A 16,186-nucleotide genomic window follows, 5' to 3' on the forward strand; every position below is an offset into this window, starting at 1 on the left:
TTGCTTGAGGTGTTAGAACCTTCACCGAAACGTCCCTCCTCGTTGTAATAAAGAAGTTGCTCATCCATAAATTCTTATCCGTACTATGTTTTGTTTAAATGTTATTTAACGCCGCACTCAGCGCTATTCCAGCTATATGACGGCGGTCTGTAAATAATCGAGTCTGGACCAGACAATTCAGTGACTGACATCATGGGGTCCATGATGACCTACACATGCTTTATTCAAAATATATACTACATAGATATTATACGCATATATATTTCAAAGATAACCGGTGAGACAAAATACAAAATAATTACAGTGAATGATTATCCAAATAATTTACAACAAAACATTGAGAAATAATCCAAACAATAAGAAAAAAAAGGTTCATCGACAATGTTCTAACAAGGAATGATCAAGAGATCCCTCGTAGGAGTTTCATATTCCAAAGATTACACAAATAAATAATACAGTGTCCTTAAAGGAGCATGAGAGAATGTTGTAAATCTGAAACACAACAACACCCCGCTATCTCTAGGGGGCTTCGTTTAAGTTTGGAACATTTTGAAACATATCAATAATACAAAATACTAATTGTAACCGGGTTAGTATGAGGATGGGGACACAGGGTCCATGACAGTTGGTACGTTGTGAGAACGTCTAATTCCCCAAATGACATCACACACACGCTGAAACAATACACTATACAATAAATACAGTATCATACAATAGGACCATTATTTTAAAACACATCCTTACATCCGTTAGACGTATACAAATTAGACAGCTTATGGTAAAGTTATCTACAAGGGGCGACAACTCCTTGGTGTATAAATTCATAATTTATACATAGACATGGATGTCCAACCCAACAGATTTGATACTAAATATTACATACACATACTATAGTCCTCGCCACTTGAAATAGAATCACGAAATATCGCGATGATTATTCAACGAAGAGAGCTGCATGAATGCTTATTAAACACGGTGCCGTATTTGTTATGTGTTTGAGAAAATCACATGGGGATATAGGCATGAGTAATCGTTGGAAAAATTGTAACCAAACTTTTAAAAGAAACTTTATATTTGTCTGAATTAGATAAATAATTATAAAATATGTTTAAAAACATTTCTTTATGTAAATTATTACACAAAACATGTTAATGCTATTCGGCAACAATCATAGGATGGAGACACGTTATGTCCTAGACTGTTTTACCTGCCTTAGAGTGCTTGCGCTCCACGCCTTCAGCCTCTAGGAGGCGAAGGCCAGGGTACCAGTCTGGCTCTGTTCAACCTATTTCCGCATACAGCATATTGCTATGCGGGAAACTTTGGCCAATTTCCGTGTAGCGAAGACCGTGTAAGGAAGACTGTTTGGAGTTTTGTGGGACAGGCCTATAGCATATCGCTATGCGGGAAACGTTGCCCCAATTCCCGTGTATCGAGATATTACCACTTTTGAACTTTTTTTGAATAATTGACGTGTCAGGCTACAGGAGTAAACATATTACCATTAATGAGGTAACTCTCATAGAGAAGTGGGGGCACGGGGGGCCCAGTCGCCTAAGGCGCCGCGATTCGCTGTGCAGAGTTGCGTCCCTTGGGCACGCCAGAAATCTATGATTGTGGGTTCGAATCCCGGTTCCCCCCGATTATGTTTCTAGGTTTGTCAGCACCATCCCCGTGCTCGTGGTTTTCACCGAAGTGGTAAACGTCTGTGACCTGCATCACTTCGGGCTTTCCTCCCACATTAAGCTGACACGCCGCGATATAACTGGAATACTGTTAAAAGCGGCGTTAACCCCAACTCACTCACTCATAGAGAAGTATGGTTCATGGTTAAAAGTAGCAAACGCATTCAGAATGTTGTGGATTTCACTTTTTACAACATCTGCGTGTCTCATCAGATGTAATTAATTAAAAAAATACAACAATGTAGCTATTACTTTGAAATGACTAATTATGAAAAAATATTAATAACTTTACCACTGTAGAGATATCTATGTCAACAGTATCATTTATACCACTAAGATTGTGCCAACCAGAGACCATATATCGGTATATGGTCTCTGTGTCAGCTTAATACCCTAAGTTCCTTGAAAACAATAACAAATGTTTCAGGAAATCATTGTTGTGAAAACATATTACTAGTTGTGTTTTCATAATATGTTTGTTTTCTACTTTTATATTACAGAAATATGCAAAAAGAAATGTACCATATTCTCATTCCTGATTCTGAAGGTACAACATACAATTTACAATTTGTTCTATCTTCTGACTTACACGTGTGCTCTTTATGACAGAAAAGGTACTTGCATCAATAGGTAGGGATGGTACAAAACGTCTTTGCGTGGTGTTGGGCTCTGGATCAAAGTTCCCTTGTACTTTTAACGTGAAACCATGCCATTCCGCCGACAACGAATACGACTTACTGTTATGACAAATATTGCAATGGGCGCTTTTCAAGAAATGTCAATTTTCTCAGCGATTAACATCAGCGTTGAGTCTTGATCACGCGGTTACAATCCGGGTAAGATTCGACAGTTGGGTGACTGCGAGCGGTTATCGTGAGCACTGACCTGAGTCGATAGTCGATAGCGCTTTAAGCACTACATCTGCTCATTTACTTTCAGTTCGTGCTGGTAATATATGTAAGCTGCACATGCTGTAAAATGAAGTCGCTCGCAGTCACCTGACTCCCCATCCTCATATACAGTAACCACGTGATCAATGATGGACATTTCTTGAAAAGAGCACTTATCGGCGGAAATATTATCCCACATGCTGCTATCTTCGTTAATTAATCATCGCGATATTTCGTGTTTCTATAGAACTATAGTATACAAACTATTACCTATAAGGGGAGAATGGTCGTGTGTCATGACTTCCCGATATTTACAAATAAGCTTTTCAGTGATTCTTAATGCATCTTTCCGAGCGGTCGACTGTAGGATTTGCAAACCATGTGCACCGCTATCTCGTTGTCAACAGATATTTTCTATATCTTTTCATGTTTTTAATCAAGGTGCTCACGTCATTTGATGCACTTCGCGATGTAAGACTCGTTTGATCACAATATAGATCTTGATTATCGATCAGATCGTCTTGACTGGGCGCCACCGTTTTGTTTGAAGCAAATGCATGTGATACAAGAGGTTGAATCTGCTTGGTCAATAGGAGAGGCATAGCAAGGACTTTACTCGTAATAGCCACTGGTGCACTACGATCGAGCCCAGGAATTCCAGCCTAGTTCGGCAAGGGTGGAAACTGGACTTTTAAAGTCAGTTAACTCTCTTGCCTCGGGAAGATGTTCTTAATGCTGACTGGTCAATTCAAGCCACAATACGTCACAGTTCTTCATTGAGAAAAATGCGATATAACGTCTCCCAGCGTCCATGGCGTCACAGAATGATTACATGACGTCATCTGAACAATGGGCTACCTAAAGTGTGGTTTATCAGTAAGGCTGACATTTCACACACTTTTCTTCAATTTCTCTCTTAAAATGACAAAAACAGTAATATACAAAACTCGGAATCGCGGATAGTTTGTTTCAAAATAACCAACACTATTCGTACAAAAAAGCGTTGATTAATCGAAATAGAAAAAGTGTAATTGCAATTGTAAAATAGGTTAACACAGATATTAATACAAATATTAGTTGACATAAAAACGAATGTGGACATAACTGTAAAATACAATATAATGAATCTTCCTCTGAGAAAATGGCATCATACAATCTCTTAGACGTGAGACTGGTTGAATATCTGCAACGACATACATGTATTTGGCCAGCCCTTGTACGCGTCATACTGTCATTAAGTGACCTTGGTGTTGTCTTCCCTTTGCATAACATCACATCGTCATATCATTATATTTGACGTTAGTATACGTTGACGATTCCTGAGTTCTGTCGTTACCAATGACGAGGGTATTCGCGTAAATCTGACTACGTGACTTCCGGTTCCGGTTTGGCATGCCTCCAATCAGCTCGTGGTTCTCGTAGTTCCTTCGGCTCTCTTCATCAAGGAAATCAGAGCCCCAGCTGAACACACTGGCGGCGTCTCTGATAGCCCGTGATGTTTCGCCCGCGTCGAGTCGACGAAGATGTATTTGGGGGTCTTCAGATTTGTAGAAATCCGATGATGCCTCGATATCAATCATTTTCTCAGACCTCCTGTAGGAAATAAATTCTTTATCATATTTTATGTGTTCCTTTTCAAATGATACACATTAAAACTTTGAAGGCTCGTATTCTGTGACTAAATTGGAAAGAATGGATAGAATTGTTGATTTGGTTCCCTAAGAGTATAATATGAAACACTGGTCTGTCGACTACACGAGTGCACATACGATTTTTATTAACTTAATTTCTTGTTTGTTTCTTGTTTTTTGTTTAACGCCGCACTCAGCAATATTCCATCTATATGACGGCAGGCTGTAAAGAATCGAGTCTGGACCAGAGAATCCAGTGATTGACATCATGAACATCGTTAGTCGTGCTGGCAGTCACTAGCCTATACTAGTTACGGCCGCCGGCGTAAACGGCGTAAATCAACATGCAGTGAAATACCGTTATTGCTCACCGCTTTCGCACAAAGTGCCAGACGCACACAACCAGGCTGAGGAGAAGGATGGCCCCGACTATTGATGCGGAGATGATGACAATTTTCACCACATATGGCATAAGATATCCGTCTGCAAGAAAGAAAGAAAAGAATATCTGCAAACACCTTCACACACGCACGCAGGCACACTGTCTGCAATATTGAGGGTCGGTCGGGTAGCCTAGCGGTTAAAGTGTTGGCTCGTCACGCCGAAGAGCCGGGTTCGATTCCCGACATTGGTACAATGTGTGAAGCCCATTTCTGGTGTGCCCCGCCGTGATATTGCTGGAATATTGCTTAAAGCGGTTATATATACTGAACAATAAAGTTCGGGATCATTACTATTTTTAGAGATATTTTTGTCGTAAAGACTGAGCACACAATGTCATAAACATATCCCCTAAATATTCATGGTCCCTAATGTTTTTGGTTCAGGATATGATGGCTATTAGACGATACCTGACGATACCTGATCCGAGAATGCCGATACAGACCTCATATCACCGACCATAATGTTATATTGGGGAAAGTGAGTGAGTGAGTGAGTTGGGTCTAACACTGCTTTTAACAGTATTCCAGTTATATTACGGCGTGTCAGCTTAATGTGGGAGGAAAGCCCGAAGTGATGCAGGTCTCAGACGTTTACCACTTCGGTGAAACCCACGAGCACGGGGATGGTGCTGACAAACCTAGAAACATAATCGGGGCGAACCGGGATTCGAACCCACAATCATAGGTTTCTGGCGTGCCCAAGGGACGCAACTCTGCACAGCGAATCGCAGCGCCTTAGACGACTGGGCCACCCGTGCCCCCTATATTGGGGAAAGACAAAGCATAACTAATAAATAGGTTTTAGTCACTTAGTTTCATATTTGTGGCACAATAGATATAAATGTAGCCCCAAAATTGCGAATTTCCATGAGTTATAAAATTTAGTATTTTCTATCCAATTGTGTTGCATGAAATGAAACATCGGTTGCCTGGGGTTCTGGATCGGAATCGTAAAATTAGTAGTAAACACATAGAAAATAACGCCGTTACAAAAGTGGACAAGTAATATTTACACTGTGTCAATTTTGGTTTAAAGTCTTTCGTATATACTTCACATATCACCACGTTTACCACATGAATCACGACTGAATATGACATACTGTACCCTCTGCGCAGTTCGCCCCAGCTGTGACATTGCAACTACTTCCGGTACTTATAGGAGTGGACATCCGGATTTCCTGAGCTGTAAGAGAGAACGGGAACGTTGGGAAGACTATTTATACCGAAAGCACATAAGGAAATGATCTGACAGTTTATGCGTAGTTACATGATCCCTGTTGGCAGATATCTGTCTGTGTCTGTGTGTGTGTAGATGTACATCACCCGTGAGACATCTGGACGATGGAGGTGTACACGCACGGATATGACATCAGATTACGAAACTAAATTTAAGATATATTTTATTGAAACACGAGGAAAATTTCTGTGAAACAAGGATGTTGATGAGTCAATAAAAAAAATATATTAAGAGGAATGAATATGCATTTCCTTTAATATATTCCGCCAGTTTATATACAGGAATGTCGATTCTGATTCCAGGGAAACACAGACATGACTTTCTAGATAGGAATATGGACGTAGTAAGGAATAAAGAACATTACGCCCTCCAAGGGGACCATGGATATAAATGATTGGATATAAACACATAGTAGGACCATGTGTTACACCATCATCAACAAGTGGATATAAATATGGTTGGGACCACGGGTTATATCAACAAGTGGATATCAACATGGTTGGGGCCATTGGTAATATCATCAAGTGGATATAAACACAGAGTTGGGACCATGGGTTATATCATCAAGTGGATATAAACATAGTTGGGGCCACGGGTAATATCATCAATTGGATATAAATATGGTTGGGACCACGGGTTAAATCATCAAGTGGATATAAACATGGTTGGAGCCATGGGTAATATCATCAAGTGGATATAAACACAGAGTTGGGACCACGGGTTATATCATCAAGTGGATATAAACATGGTTGGAGCCATGGGTAATATCAACAAGTGGATATAAACATGGTTGGGGCCACGGGCAATATCATCAATTGGATATAAACACAGAGTTGGGACCACGCGTTAAATCATCAAGTGGATATAAACACAGAGGTGGGACCACGCGTTATATCATCAAGTGGATATAAACACAGAGGTGGTACCACGGGTAATATCATCAAGTGGATATAAATACAGAGGTGGGACCACGGGTTATATCATCAAGTGGATATAAACACCTAGTTTGAACCACGGGTCGATATAAACACAAAGTTGGGACCATGGGTTATATCATCAAGTGGATATATACACAGCGTTGGGACCACAGGTTATATCATCAAGTGGATATATACACAGAGTTGGGACCATGGGTTATGTTATAAACAAATGGCTATAAACTAATTGTTGGGACCATAGGTTAATCAACACGTGAATATAAACACAATGTTGGGACAATGAATTATAGAAGTAACTCGTGAATATAAATACACTGTTGGGACCATGGATTAAAGCAAAAATACGTGAATATAAACAGAATGTTGGGACCATGGGTTATATCATAAACCAGTGGATATAAACACAATGTTGGGACAATGGATTATAGCATTAACACGTTAGTATTAATACAATGTTGGGATCATGGACTATATCATAAACACGCGAATATAAACACAATCTTGGAAACATTGGTTATATCAGAAACACGCGAAAATAAACACAATGTTGGGACCATTGGCTATATCATAAACACGCGAATATAAACGCAATGTTGGAAACATTGGTTATATCAGAAACACGCGAATATAAACACAATGTTGGGACCATGGGTTATATATTATAAACACGCGAAAAAAAACTCAATGTTTACGTCTCCGTTCCAACAACCTCAGATGTCGCCGACCAGCACGTCGTCCTGTTCTCTAACCACGGCATCGACAAGCACGACTTCAGTGGGCACAGGGTCATCACAATTGGCGTCATCGTGAGTGGAGGCGTGTCATCTTCTCTGATGAAAGTCGCTTTTGTGTCTCCCATGCAGACGGAAGAGTCAGAATTTGGCGGCGTCGAGGTGATCGTTTCGCTGACAGAAACGTTGTGGAAAGGGATCCATGGGGTGGACCTAGCGTCATGATATGGGCAGGGATTGGACTTAATGCGAGACTCGGACCCATGTGCTTTCTGAATGTTGGTCAAGGTCGGGGACACGGCGTCACTGCTCAGCGGTATATCGACCAAGTGATCAGACCCCATTTTTTGCACAACATCAACAACACATTTTCCAGCAGGACAACGCTCGTCCCTATGTTGCCAGAGCTACCATGGCCTTTCTGCAACAACACAACATCCGTGTTCTACCGTGGCCAGCCCTCAGCCCTGATCTGAACACTTGTGGGATGAGGTCCAAAGGCGTCTATACAATGTGCTTTCAGTCCCTACACTACAACATGCGCACAGCTGCTCTGGATGTGTGCAGGAGGATCCCTAGGGCCTTCACAAATCGTCTGATCCACTCAATGTACAGTAGAAGTGTGGCAGTGATCAATGCTAATGGTGGTCACACCAGGTATTGACTGGCATTTTGGGTATTGACCCGAAACTGTGTAAGCCCTTATCATTTGAAAAAAACACAATTATGTCATCTGCCTTATATTCCATTCAACTGTCTTCAGTCAATTTTTTTGTCAATCTTGCCCCATTAGTATTTCTTGTCTTTACTGTTGAAAATAAATAACACGTATACTGCATACTCGACTTGCGTTTCTTTTGCGTGTGAGTATATTTGAGAGCATTGTTTAAAACATCTGGACGAGTGGATATAAGCACAGGCCTGTGACAGGGTATTATGACACTGTAGAAGAGGGTAAATGAACATATATTTGAGAGCATTGTTTAAAACATCTGGACGAGTGGATATAAGCACAGGCCTGTGACAGGGTATTATGACACTGTAGAAGAGGGTAAATGAACATATATGTGAGAGCATTGTTTAAAACATCTGGACGAGTGGATATAAGCACAGGCCTGTGACAGGGTATTATGACACTGTAGAAGAGGGGACAAGAACATATATTTGGCACCATGTGTAATGACACACAGAAGGACAGACATGAACAAATGCAATTAACAACATTAATACAAATACATGTACAGACAAGGCGAAAGTAGTGGGCAATACGGCTATATTAACAAACAACACAACACGGGTATTGCATCTTCAATAGGTAACACATCTTGTGCTGATAAAGGGGTTGTATGGATAATCTTACCCGATACTGTAGTAACTTCAGGTGAACACAAGATGACGGCGATCGCAGAGTATATCACAAAGTGTGACATCTTTGACGCGACACAAGTACGGTGTATATATACACTGATGTATATGACTAATAAAGCAGATCGCTTTGGACATTTGATGTTGGACGGAAACAAGACGCATCTGCAGCAGGGTTGTATTTTGTCGAATGTTAACTTTCAAAAAATAATTTGTGGAAAATGCAACAGCAACGTAAAGTCCGACTGTTTTTGTTTTCGCAACCACTGCTTTAGCGCATCTGAAAACGCGCAATGAAAGAAGTAAAGGTACAAACGTAAAGGAGCAACAGTCAACAGTGAGAACAATCGCCCAAACGCACCCAACGGATGCTCCGTTCCCGCCCTTTACGCTAAGACCTCCTGTCCTAAACCTCAAACCTAATATAGAGCAATGCAAACTTCCTCGTTGCAGTTACTTCTTGACCTTACGTTGTGTTTCAGAAACAAACCCAGGCACTACATTAAAGGGACTTAATAGTAAAAATTAGGATATACCTTAGATATTTTAAGAGACGTTATTTAAAAACTGTCTTGGTATTAATTAAATCCACTGTGGAAAACAATTCTGATTGTGTGTGAAATTAAAGTTTCAACTGAAACGAATCCCCATAGCTGGCAGGATACGCTGTCATGAGTTCGAATCCCAGGCCTGTTTCTTGGTCGGTTAGAATCATGCTAGTGTGAGTTTCCACAAGGTTGTACCCGACCTGAGCACTTCCTTTTTAAACGGATATATCAAGTCGTTTCATTCCACCAAATTTACTTCCTCGTGAAAGCGTGTACACAAAACTAAGGCGATGTCCTATGTATACTCTGTCTTACTGGCACACGCGGGACCACGATTCTGTAAAGAAAGCCCACAGCAACAACAAAATGCTGGCCTTCTGTTTATAAACAAAGGAACGTGTTACGGCCGCTTTCAATCAATCTATCGTGATCGTAATTTCACTGACTGACTGTAGCGGCCTGTAAAATCACCAGCGCGAAGGCAAGGTATGTTCCAGACCGCCTCCGTGGTCTAGTGGTAGAGCGTCCGCCCGGAAGGTCCAGGGTTCGATCCCTGGCCGCGTCATACCAAAAGACGTTAAAAGATGGTACTTGTTGTTACCCTGTCTTGCGCTCGGCACTAAGGGGCTAAAACAAGGACTGGTCGGCTGGGAGTCAGTAAACTGTGTGGGATATTCATGCTAAACTGCGGCATGGTATCTCAGTGAGTTAGCACTATAAATCGGCATCAGTCCAGACTAGTACAAGCAGCCACACAAACACACACACGTACATGCACGTCGCTATATAAGTGCAGTAATCTTGGATGCGACGTTAAACCCCATTTCACCTCACCTCACCTAGGTGTGTTCCTGTGGTATCATAGTTATCCATTCTAGGTATGCCGTGATATAACAGCAGTTTTTAAAGTCATATAAAGAAGATAAAGACGCTCATCTTAATAAGGCCTTTATATCTCAAACATTTCACAAATGGCTTATTTCCTAAGACGTTTAAGTCTTGGCACATCATAAACAAACAACTTGTAGTTGCTCGCCTTCATTCGTCACCACTCGGATCTTTCCGTAACCAACAAGTTGGTCACGAATGTTAAGGGTTATAAGTACAATGGGGGGTAACTCTGGAAGCTTTAATCTCCTGGGTCCCATTCACCAACTTCAACATCTACCGTGACCCCCGTTTATTAACATTGGGTCACTATAGTAGCAGCGCTAAGATTGATTTAGTTTGTGTAAAGAGGTGAAATCAGGTATATGACTTCAGATCACGTTTTAAATATTTATGACCCAGTAAGGTCCAGGATTAGAATAGGTCTTCAGCAACTCATGCTTGTAACAGGCTACTATGCTTGTCGTAAAAGGCGACTAACGGGATCGGGTGGTCAGGCTCGCTGATTTGGTTGATGCATGTTATCGTATCCCAGTTGCGTGGATCCATGCTCATGATTTCCATCACTGGATTGTCTGGTCCAGACTATTTTATACTGACCGCCGTCATATAGCTGGACTGTTGCTGAGTGCTGCGTTAAACAACAAACAAACATATATACTACCCGGTTCTGGAGGTAATGAGTTGTGTTCAGATGTTTCTACAACTACGACAACAACTAAAGTAGTCACGGAATTATAATGCTGGCCCTTATTCAGTTAAGTCTTTGAAAGGAATTTAGAAGTGATACACATAAGGAAGAGAATTTATGGATGTCAACTTCTGTTTTGTGAGGAACACAGCGTTTCGGAGTATATGCTCACTCCTTCATCAGCTGAATGCTTCATCATTCACCCCATGAAGGAGTAAGCATACATGTATACATCCATGAAGTTGACATCCATAAATTATCATCCTTATTCAATTAATATGTGTAAATGAGGGCAAATGTCATTGGTTTACTGAGTCAGCTGGGTCTTTTTGTTTGTATACATGTGTGTGTGTGTGTGTGTGTGTGTGTGTGTGTGTGTGTGTGTGTGTGTGTGTGTGTGTGTGTGTGTGTGTGTGTGTATATAATTTACACGCGCATTTTACACACACACACACACACACACACACACACACACACACACACACACACACACACACACACACACACAAACCGCACACCCATATATATATGCGTGTGTGTGTGCGTGTGTGTGTGCGCGTGCGTGCGTGTGTGTGTAAAATACGCGTGTAAAATTAATACGAATGGCAACAAATTCAAAACAGACTGTGCCATCAGGTCTTTGAAAGGCATTTGGAAGTGATTAACATAAGGAAGAGAATATACTCCGAAACGTTGTGTTCCTCATAATAAAGAAGTTGACATCCATACATTCTCTTCCTTAGACTGCACCATGCTTTCCCTTTGACCTGTCCATCTGCGTGCACATGAAGACCGGGGTCTCGTTAAAAAAACCGTAGGTCACTTTTCTCTGAAGTCGAGTCGGAACTGTTCAATAAGTGAATAGCAAAAAGATCACGTGATGACGTCAAGCCCATCCTGTTGACGGTACTCCTGATCTAGACGCTTCATGGTTTTGCCAAATCTCTGGTGCGCCAAGTTTGCCTGTCTTATACTGCATGGGTGTTTTATTTTCTCTGATTTTCTCCATGAGTTGCGTCTTTGCCTCAGGGGGTTTGAAATGAACGTTGATAGCAGTAATCATTCCACAGTTAGGACTATTGTTACTGTATTTCTATGTTGGGAAAATAATAATGAATTGCCTCCCTTTTGGCAATTAGAGGATACAACTTGTTTCTTATATTTAACTGATTTCCTATCATGACAACGTCTGAAACTACTTCAACAACAACTACTACTACTACGACAACGTAACAACAACATATACCACTGTTATTACCACTACAACGATTAAAACTACTTCAGCAATTAATACAACATCAAATATTTCTACTACATCTACAAAACTGATATAACTTCTACATTTGCTACCACTACTGCTACTACAACAACAACTACAGTAACATCAATTACTACGACTATCACTGCATCTACAAAACAGATACTACGATGATTACTTCAACTACTAATTCCACAGTAACAACACCACCACCACCACCAACTATTACTACTTTGTTTTGCTTATATGGACCAGTTGTATCTTAAATGTCATATGGTATATATTTCTTTAGGTGTTATATCTATCTCGTGCTCAATCAAAACAAGACACTTCATATTCTAAACACACACCGTCACACACATACCTCTCATAGAAATCCCCGGCGCATTTTTCGAATGATCAGTAAAACAATATTCAAAGTATAATACGCATGTATTTACACCATGGGTGTTTCCGTGCTAAAAGTGATATAGAGATTTATCATGAGTAAACACTTTTCGTTTATCCCTCCGAATTGTTCCCTTCACAAACGCCTTTATAATAATTACATGTTTGTAAACACCACTGGCATCTCCTCTGTGCATCATTCGGCATTTGAAACATTTCTTTACAATTTAGGTGATTACAAAAAAATGTGTTGTTGCCATATTTGCAAATATCTAAAACAACATTATCTGTCAAATGTGCATTTGTCATTATTGTAATACAAAATGTTATAAATACAGACATTGATTACACTGATTGGCTGTTTATTGGTGAATAAGTAAGACGTATGATAAAGTCGGCGTAGTTTATGCTATAACTAAAGGGTACGATATCTGTTACTCAACCGCTGTCGGTGGCTTATCGTCGTGAGTGTGTTGATCAACATTAGCACGTCCATTCCTCATATTATTATCGTTTATCGAATGGAAACGCTGTGCCTATCGGACTGGATATTAACAATAAACAACTGGTGGTCAACATTAGGGAGTAAGCCAAATGTAGATTCACGACATGATTATTGTCAACCTGGGTCCGATAATGCAGCAAAGCCACGGGCTATGGGGACTGGCTTCTCGAAAAAGTCATAAATAAAATAGGGCATAAAACATCGCCTTGGGGTACTCCATGCTGATGTATCGGGCTGGTGCAGATGCCTACAGCTACATATGTGATTCCGTCCACTTATTAATATTTGCTTAATTTTAAAACAAATTACAGTATCTCTGTTGTCTAGTGATGTCTTCATTAAGAAAAAAAACTTTTTGTTGTCAAGTCTTTACAAAAATTGTCGACCAATCAATACTCATAATAATATTTTGTAATAGTCGTTAAATTGATAATACATACCATGCCAGTACGTATATATCTTCCTTATTGATGACGTAAATGTGTGTTTTATTTTGGGCATACCCATAGTTCAGTGGAATCTCAGACATACCACAGAGTAGAATTACGCGTCACACGGGGTACAATCATACAAATCATACAGAGTCGGCCAGGATTCTAAAATATCATAGTGCGGTAGCTAGCCAAATAGTAATGATGGTATATGTTTACACCTGTTGGTTGCCTGGGGGTAACGTGCAGTGACAACTAGGCTCCCGCTTACATCTACTTATACATCGAGGACTTACCCAGAGACATAAAAAAGAGTGCATCAGCTGAAAACCATGCATGGATATCATGTTCAATGCATGTCCTGTAATGTGTGTGAACATCATCTTCCCGAGGCAAGGGCCTTAGCTAGCTGTAAAAGTCCAGTTTCCACCCTTGAACTAAGCTTGAATTTCTGGGCTCGATCACCGCCACCACTCAAGACAATCTGATCGATAATCAAGATGTTTTCGGTACTAAAACGTTCAGTGTACACATGCTTTGCAAATCCTGCAATCCACAAAAATGTGCACGGCAGTTTACGAATCGCGATTGTGGTTGGACTATGCATAGACTCGTTAGTCCAGCCAAAATATAACTCCATAATTCCAGCAGTTCGGCAAGGGTGGAAACTGGAATTATATTGTCAGTTAACTCCCTTGGCTCGGGAAGATGGTGAACATATGTTCAGGAAGGAGTGCTTCACGCCCCAGAGGGCATTAATCCAGCTGTACCAAGGCTCTGTGGCATACCAGTGGTTACCATACTACTCAAAAACAGTTAAGGACCACCTGGTTCTTTCATATTACTATAATAGTTAATCAGCCATGCCCTGACAGATTAACTAGTGATGTGAAAGAATGGGGTGGCCCTTAACCGTTTGGGTAGTATACATAACGGTCTTCGTGGACATTTTACATCATTTGAATTTTATGCGAAAATTATGGATAGTTTTATTCTGATTTGGTGATAAGGTAGTAGAAGGGTCGAGAATTATATAACAAACCATTTGCCTTGGAGTCATTGTACTGTCCTATAACTGTAAACAGATATGTGACGGCTCCTTCACATGTGGAGACAGGAAGATACGCCAGCACGCCTTTCAAGGAAAGAACTTGTTTCAACAGCCAAGATTCAGTCGATGACGATAGCCATATTGTACTGAATTGCGCACTGTCCGCACTGTGCCTCCTCTACATGTAATGATGTTTTTAAATTTACAGACGCTGTGTTTTATTGATTATCGAAATGTTTTAACCCCAAATCGTTTAAAAACAAGCATTTATTTAAAAAGATTTTATTGTGCGATAAAAGGTTATTTGACTTGAAATATTTTATCACATTATGGGTTTGACTTCACTCTTATATTTTCTTGGCCAGTGCGATGAATATAGTGTATGTAACTAGGAATATTGTTTTATAGTCTCTCGTAAACTTAAAACATTGCATAACACAGTATTATTTTGTGAAACCCGTGAAAACCCGGATTAGAATAGGTCTTCAGCAACCCATGTTTGTCGTAAGAGGCGATTAACGGGATCGGGTGGTCTGGCTCGCTGACTTGGTTGATGCATGTCATCGTATCCCAATTGCGTGGATCGATGCTCATGATGTCAATCACTGGTTAGTCTGTTCCAGACTCGATTATTTACCGAGGGCCGTCATATAGCTGGAATATTGCTGATTGCGGCGTTAAACAAACAAACAAACAAACCAATAATATTTTGTGATGTGAGATTCTAATAACAGATATGGTTAACACATAACCAGCCAGTTGCAACACATATATTGCAGCTACCCGATACTCATTGGTCAGTTGTTATCAAAATAAAAGCAAAAAAATCCTTTCCATAATCACAAGAAACATCTGTTAAATGCAGTCAACTGCATGATTCAAACTATATCATGAATCACTATCAAATAGTGATGATACCAGGTGTTCACGAAAAGGTGAGCGTATCCTGTCCCACCCGTGGCATCTGTGACAAACACTTGCAGAGGCAAGTCAATTGTTCATCTAAAAACACTCTTGGGACACGGAATATCTATTCTACGCTGGAATCGACTGAATAGTAATGCATGGACAAATTATGAACGCCTCTTCAAACTAATTTACATACATGTACTTTTCTTTAATAGCTTACACACCTTTTCCTATCAGCAACAAAAGGTCTTTCTCCACTGGTACATTTGTAGGAATGGTCGTTCTGTGACGTATTCTCTGTGTACACACAAGTATGTATCTAAAGAAAGGTAGATAATATTTGTATACCCACAATTTCCCCTGTCAAAAAATAGAAGGCTCGCCTGGAATACCGTTTGTGCAGGTGTGGGTGAGGTGAAATTGGGTTTAACGTCGCGACCAAGATTATTACACTCATATAGCGACGTCCATGCACGTGTGTGTAGCTGCTTGTTTGAGGTTCGAACTGATACACAGTTTAACATGAATACCCCACTCAGACACAGTATACTGACTCCGAGCCGACCAGTCCTTGGTTTAGCCCCTTAACGTCGAGCGC

General features: G+C 40.5%; 1 pseudogene; it reads right to left on the reverse strand.

Moving 5' to 3' along the window:
- Positions 1-263: 263 nt before the first annotated feature.
- On the reverse strand, positions 264-9,058 carry LOC139478739 (uncharacterized; annotated as a pseudogene).
- Between the last annotated feature and the right edge of the window lie 7,128 nt (positions 9,059-16,186).

This window comes from Haliotis cracherodii, unplaced genomic scaffold (assembly GCF_022045235.1).
Source record: "Haliotis cracherodii isolate W230 unplaced genomic scaffold, xgHalCrac1.p SCAF_4, whole genome shotgun sequence".
NCBI lineage: Eukaryota > Metazoa > Mollusca > Gastropoda > Lepetellida > Haliotidae > Haliotis > Haliotis cracherodii.